The 7,157-nt window shown below is 56.1% G+C and overlaps 1 long non-coding RNA gene across 1 annotated transcript; it reads right to left on the minus strand.

The window, feature by feature from the left end:
* Nucleotides 1-2,096: 2,096 nt before the first annotated feature.
* LOC146402114 (uncharacterized) lies at nucleotides 2,097-7,126 on the minus strand. Its single transcript, XR_014809360.1, has 2 exons — nucleotides 4,450-7,126; nucleotides 2,097-3,739 (listed from the first exon to the last, which is right to left on the minus strand). It is a non-coding gene; the product is annotated as an uncharacterized LOC146402114 (long non-coding RNA).
* Between the last annotated feature and the right edge of the window lie 31 nt (nucleotides 7,127-7,157).

Below are 7,157 nucleotides of genomic sequence, written 5' to 3' on the forward strand. Positions count from 1 at the left end.
AATGAGCGCAATTGGGGAGCTCCGGCTGTGGCGCAGCAGGATCAGCCTGTGTCGTGGGTGCCTTGGCACGCGGGTTCCATCCCCAGCCCAGCACGGTTGGGTTAAGGATCCGGCGTTGCCAAAGCTTGGGTTGCAACTACGGCTCAGATCTGATGCCTGGTCCAGGAACTCCATGTGCCGTGGGGCGTCCAAAAAAAAAGAGTAATGAAAGAGATCAGGTGGCGTGTGTGGTGAGAACCATATTGAGAAAGCTAGTAGATCAAGATAGAGTTTTCCTTTTCTTCTCCTCCTCATGAAATTTGACCCAAGAAAAAAGCACGAGAATCTGAAGCCTGTCCCCCGCCCCCGACAAGTGGTTTCGGAGTGGGAATCTTACACCGAGCTCAGCCCTGGTCCCGTTCCAGAACAGTCTGGAGACGCACTTAATCTACCACAAAGGGACACTACATCCCGTCCCGACACTTGGCGGTCGGCTCCTCGGCGCTGCCCGCGGCGGGGAGGCTGACGTCACCTGACTTGGGAGAAGTCTCTTTTCTGCTCGTTTGATTTGGGTCCAGTTTGAGACCCGAAGACCTTGCTACATTTTAATCCTTTCTGAGGCGTCACAGAACCAGGAGCAACACGTCTGCATGGTGTGTGTGTGCATCCGGGGTGCCGCAAACTTTGAAAAGCATCATATGAGTGTGCGGAGCAGGGTTCCCGGCCTGGGGCGGCCTGGGCAGTGGACAGAGCAGTCCCCGGCTTGGCTCGTGTGCACGCGCCGCTCCAAGGCAGCTTGGGAGGAGCAAGGTGTGTAATTTTAGGGCCGCACCTGCAGGATATGGAGGCTCCCAGGCTAGGGGTCAAATCGGAGCTGCAGCTGCCGGCCTACACCACAGCCACAGCAATGCCGGATTCTTGACCCACTGAGGGAGGCCAGGGATTGAACCCGTGTCCTCATGGATACTAGTGGGGTTTGTCTCTGCTGAGCCACAACAAGAACTCCTGTAGTGCATTTTAAAATATGATGACTTTATTCAAATTTCACAGCTGTAGAAAAAGCACAGGTAAGTGAGTTAAAAGACATGAAGGAGGAGTTCCCGTCGTGGTGCAGCGGAAATGAATCCAGCCAGGAACTACAAGGTTGCGGGTTTGATCCCTGGCCTCGCTCAGTGGGTTAAAGATCCGGCATTGCTGTGAGCTGTGGTGTAGGTTGCAAGCTCAGCTCAGATCCGGCATTGCTGTGGCTGTGGTGTAGGCCAGTGGCTATAGCTCCAATTAGACCCCTAGCCTGGGAACCTCCATATGACGCGGGTATGGCCCTAAAAAAAAAAAGTACACAAAGGAAATAAATGTAGTTAAAAACAAAAAACAAATCTGAGAGATGAAGCAAAAATCCCATTCTGTGCATTAAAATAAAAGGCCATTTAAAATAAAAAGTGTGGATGGGGGCGCAGAGCAAGGTGGGCAAGCATGGGGAGGGCAGGCATGGGGGAGGAGAGTAAGAAGGGGGGGAATGAATGGGGAAGGGGCAAGGGCAGGAATCTGGTGACCTGCGGCCACTGCCCTGCCCACCCATTCTTGGGTTGCCTTGGTAGGGCTGACTTCTGCGTGGGGTGCGGGCGCAGGGGTTATGGGGACACAGCCCCTCCCTCTCTGCCCCGAGGTTTGAGCCCTGCTGGGGCTGACGACTGTCCTGCCACAACCCAGCATCTGCTGCTCCCAACCAGCGCCCCTCAGGCTGGAGCGGTGCTGGCAGCTGCCGCTCAGCGGCCGAATAATTAAACGTGGGCACAATGCAGCTCAGACTTTGCGGACTGGCCCTCCTGCTGTCTGCAGATAATTACCTCGCCCTGAGGCTGCGCCCAGAGGACCGGGGAGAGCGGCCAGGGGCCCCCCAGCCTCTGATGGGGAGCGCGGGGGCCGAGCGGAGGGCCTGTCTGGGCCACCTGCCTCCTGTCCCTGAGTGCACAGGGCTGGCTCCCAGGCGCAGACGAGCCCCCTCCAGGACGCTCCCGGTGGGGCCAGGGGGGCCCAGGCCTGCAGACCATTCTCGACCTGGCCGGGGCTGGGTGGCTTGCACTGGTCGGGGCAGCCATGCAGCCAACACACACAACGGGAAGGCCCCCCAGGAAGGCCCAGGTCCTGGTCACCAGCAGGGGCCGGCAGGGCAGGACGGACGGGGAAGGAAAGAAGGCCCTGCCCCGCTCAGGAAGGAACCTGAGCCTGTGTCTGTCACCTTTGTGTCAGGAGTCACAGGTCACCACTGAGGTTTCTTGCTGGCACTGGCGGCAAAGGCACGTGACACTGGCGGCAAAGGCAAAGGGACAGTCGGGGTCCCAGGTCCCAGCTTGTGTGAATTCAACCAGGGAACCCAGACCTATGGCTCCTGGAGAACCGGGTGTGGGCTTCAGGAGGCTGGTTCCAGCCCACCCCTGCTGGAGGCTGCTGGGTCCAGGGGCATCAGAGGGCAGCAGGGCCTGGGGCCGGGGGCCCGGCTGGGATCGGGGGAGCCCCTGCCCCACTGCACCCCGGCTTTATCTCTCCTATTCATCTGGAAAGGGGGTCTGCCCACTCCGCTTCAAGCCCCAGGCACCAGCTCAGACCCCAGCCCGGCCGTGGTGCCCTGTGTCCTCAGGCTGTGCGGGACACTCCCTTGTCACATGCTGACTGCCCCCATCAGAAAACGGAACATTTTGTCACTTTTTTTTTTTTTAGTTTTTAAGTCATCATTAATATAGCTTCCTGGGTTAAAATTTCAGTCAGAACCGAGGGCGAAGGGTGGAAGCTCGGTCTCCCGCGTCCGGTTCCTGCGGGCTGGGCCCGCCCTGTGGAGTTGGCTCTGTGCCCACCCAGGGAGCTGCTGCGAGGTGCCCACGGCATCTGGAGTCCCTCACTGGTGGCCTTGGATGGATTGCAGTCTTGCTGTTTCTAGCTTTGCTTTCAGTGAGAAGCAATGAGGCAAATCTCAGCCTGCTGGGCACAGAAGCCAGAACCTTCCTGCAAGACAGACCCGGAGAAGCCGCCCAGCTGGCCGGACTTGGGTTTCTGAAAGCTGGTGGGCAATGTCTGCCCACCTCCAGCCTCGGACTCACTCGCTAGCTGGGGGGGCCCGTCTCACCACCACTCCCCGTCCATCCCGTCCCTCTTCAAAACCGCCAGTGTCGGCCAGGCTGTAGGTGGAAACTATTACTTCCCGGTCCTGTGGGTTTGCATTTCTCTGATCTCGGGTGGAGTGAAGCGTCTTTCTTTCTGCAGGGACAGGCTGCTTGCCCGACGTGCTAAACATACGACCGCCCTGCTGGGGATTCGGCCCTTTGTTGAGACCTGAGTTAGCAACGACTTTTCCCAGAGTCTGCGGCAACTTTGACTTCGAAGGGGAGATCTAGGAGTTCCCTGGAGGCTCAGCGGTTAAGGATCTGATGTTGTCACTACCGTGGTGTGGGTTCGATCCCTGGCCTGGGAACTTCTGTACTCTGTAGGCACAGCTACAAATAAAAAATAAAAAAAGATTATATCTGTGCAAAATGTTGCAATTTGTATTTGAATTAAATTTGTTCAAAAATTCTCTTCTGATTTTGTCATGCAGGAAAAAAGCCTTCCTCACCGTGAGGCTGTTAAATACCCAGTCTCTGGTGTTTTCTTCAAATGCTTTGGTGGGTTTTTTTGTTTGTTTGTTTGTTTTTTGCTTTTTAGGGCCGCACCCGCAGCATATGGAGGTTCCCAGGCTAGGGTTCTAATCGGAGCTGCAGCTGCCGGCCTGGGCCACAACCACAGCAACGCGGGATCCGAGCCTCGTCTGCAACCTACACCACAGTTCACGGCAACAATGGATCCTTGACTCACTGAGCGAGGCCAGGGATTGAACCCGCAACCTCATGGTTCCTAGTCGGATTTGTTTCTGCTGCGCCACGATGGGAAATCCTCTCGGGTTTGTTTTTAGCATTTGTATTTCTGGTCCACATGGGATTTATCATGGAGTGAGTTGGGGGCCAACATCGTGTTGCCTTCCGACTGCCGCCCTCTTGTCCCCACACCCTTTGTTAAGGAACGCCCTTTCCTTGTGGTTTTTAAACACCAAAAAATTGTATCTAAATGATCACACAGACTGCCGATCTCTGTGTCCAGTCAACTGCCTGTGACATAATGTTCTGGCCGGTTCTATGACAGATCCTACCCTCCGGCAGGACCAGAGCCTTCTTTTTCAGAATTTTATAGTTTATTGTTTTTTAGGCTTTTTTTTTTTTACTTTTAAAAATTGTAAAAAAAAAAAAAAAAAAAGGAGTTCCCATGGTGGCTCAGTGGTTAACAAACCCGACTAGTATCCATGAGGACGTGGGTCCGATCCTCGGCCTCGCTCAGTGGGTTAAGGATCTGGCGTTGCCGGGAACTGTGGTGTCGGTCGCAGATGCGGCTCAGATCCCGCGTCGCTGTGGCTCTGGTGGAGGCCGGCAGCAGCTCCGATGCAACCCCTGGCCTGGGAACCTCCATGTGTGGTAGTGTAACCCTAAAAGCACCAAAAAAAAAAAAATTGTGACGAAGCAGGTGACGTAACATTTCTCACGTCTGCCGTGTGCAGGTGTGCGGTGCAGAGGTATCAAGTCCGTCGGTGTCATCGAGTCGCTGTGCGGCCATCATTGCCACCTCTTCCCCGAACTTTTCTCATCTTCCTGAATCTGCAGCTCTGTCTCCGGGAAACACTGGCTCCCAGTTCCCAGTCCCCTAGCCCCGGGCAACCACCTGCCCCCTCTCTGTCTCTAGGATTGTTTTTTTGGTCTTTTTTTTGGGGGGGGGCCCGCACCTACTGCACATGGAAATTCCCAGGCTAGGGGTCGAATCGGAGCTCTGACTGCTGGCCTACAGCACAGCCACAGCAACACCTCATCCTTCATCCACTGAGTGAGGCCAGGGATCGAACCCACATCCTCACGGATACTAGTGAGATTCATTTCCACTGAGCCATGACGGAAATTCCCTGTCTCTAGAGTTTGAATACTCCAGGGACCGCGTAGAATTGGAATCATAAAGACTTTGCTGACTGGCTTACTTCACTCAGCATAATGTCCTCAGGATCCACCCGCATTCCCTCCTTTTTAAGGCTAAGTAATATTCCACATTCAGCCTTTTTAAGGCCGAATAATATTCCAGGCACCACATGTTGCTTTTCCACTCATGCAGTGATGGCCACTTAGGATGCAGCTGCCTTCTGACTGTTGAAAATAATGCCGCTATGAACACAGGTGTACAGACATCTGTTCGAGTCCCTACTTTCAGTTCTTTTGGGCACATGCTCAGAAGCGGAATAGCTGGATTGTATAGTACTTCTACTTTTAGTTTTTCGAGGAATGGCTGTGCTATTTTCCAGAGAGGCTGCACGATTTTACCTGCCCCCCACACAATGCATACGTTCTAATCCTCCACATACAGCTTTGTCCACACGGATTCTTCTCTTCTTTCTCACAGTATTCGCCCTGACAGGTGTGGCCCAGTGTCTCACGGAGGTGGCTCTGCATCTCCCTGATGCTCATCCCGACAGGTGTGGAGCGGTGATGCTGCGGGCTGGATCTGCATCTCCCTGACGGCCGATGATGCTGAGCATCGAGAAGATGCTCATGAGAAATGTGCTTGTTGGCCATCTGGGTATCTTCTTTGGAGACAGGGCTATTCAAATCCTTTCAGGCCGTTTATTCTTGCTCCTTTATTCTCTTCATGGACTTCAGGATTGGTCCACACAGTTATAAAAAAAAAATCCTGTAGCTACTCTTACGATTCGTATTCAGTGTATGAATCAACTTGGGGGGGGGGTTGCCCTTCCCAGGGTTTTCTTTTCAGTCTTCACACGGGGTTCCTGGCTAGTCCACCTCGTCCCCCCCCACCCGCCTGCCCCCACTCCATGTCTCCAAGTACCACCTACAAATGATGATACCTAAAGCAGCCCCAGCTTCCGCCTGACGCCCAAACACTCCTGACGGCTCACCTGAGTGTCCTCAGGTCCTTTCATCCTTCTGTGTCAAACTTTTAACAGCTAGCTAACCCCTGCACACCTGCTCTCCTGGCCTGTCCCCTGTTTCCCAGTGACAGCAGGGCGTCCAGGTGACCACCAGGCACCATCTTTGCCTCCTTTCTCCCTTACCTCGGAGGACTTCAGGGTCCTGGCAGGAGAAGGAAGCAAAGAGAGAACAGGACTCTTACAAAGGTCCATTTACCAAGGTATGGGCAAGGGGCAGGGGAAGCCAAAGGGGTGGCGAAGGCCCTAAGAGGGTACACAGGGCCGGAGCAGCGGGGCTGGGGCCGCAGGGCGAGGACCGCAGGGAGAGGGCAGGTCTGTGCCCAGCGGTGAGGGAGCTGGGGAAATTCCCCAACCTCTGGGCTGAAGTCCAAACTCACCCGGAAGCCAGGGGAGAGTGGGGGGATGGGGCCACCGATGATGCAGTTGCTGGGAGGTGGTGGGCAAACCAGGAATACCCAGCCCACTCCTCTGCCGCCACCTCTTCCCTTCCAGAGCCGAGGGTGGACACACACTGGACCGTCCCCCTGCCCCCAGTCCTGTACTTCTCCCATCCGCTTCCCTTGGCGTCCCTTGGCGCCGGGAGCTCTCTGAAATCCTCATCTGAGCAGGTCTCAGGCGGCATCGAATGCCCCTTGGGCGTCACGCTGTCCTTGGGATGAAGTCCAAGCTCCCGGATAGTCTGGCTACAGGTCCCTCCCCTGGCCTGCCCCTCCCCCCACCGCCTGGACCCCTCTGGTCCCCTAGCAGTAGGTGCAGCCACCACAGGTTCTACCCTGAGCCGCGACCGGTGGCGCCGCCCATTGCCTGGCACACTCCGTGCAGGTTCCCCTCCCTGCTCCCACCACCAGGTCAGGGCCTGGCTCTGCCAGACACTGGCGACTAGGGCGGCGGATTATGGAGGGCCGTCGCAGGGCGGGAGCAGGCCCCGGGGCTGCCGGTGCGGGGCAGGGTGGGCAAAAAGCCCAAACCCCCGGGCACAAGCCTCCTCAACCCCATCTCCCAGGCCTTCCCTCTTTCTCGCCGCGCACCTCCTCGCCTTGGTCAAGGCTTACCCCCATCTGCAAGGCAGGAATGCCCGAAGGGCCGCCCTCCGCCTCGGCGTCCCCTGGCGCCCCAGCGTTACTCCCTTCCCCCCTCTCTCCCTGAACACCGGATACCTCTATTGAAC

The sequence above is a fragment of the Sus scrofa genome, chromosome 7, assembly GCF_054392235.1.
Source record: "Sus scrofa isolate SSC_HxYL_T2T_F1_AM1 chromosome 7, Sscrofa_HxYL_maternal_Yorkshire_Landrace_v2.0, whole genome shotgun sequence".
NCBI lineage: Eukaryota > Metazoa > Chordata > Mammalia > Artiodactyla > Suidae > Sus > Sus scrofa.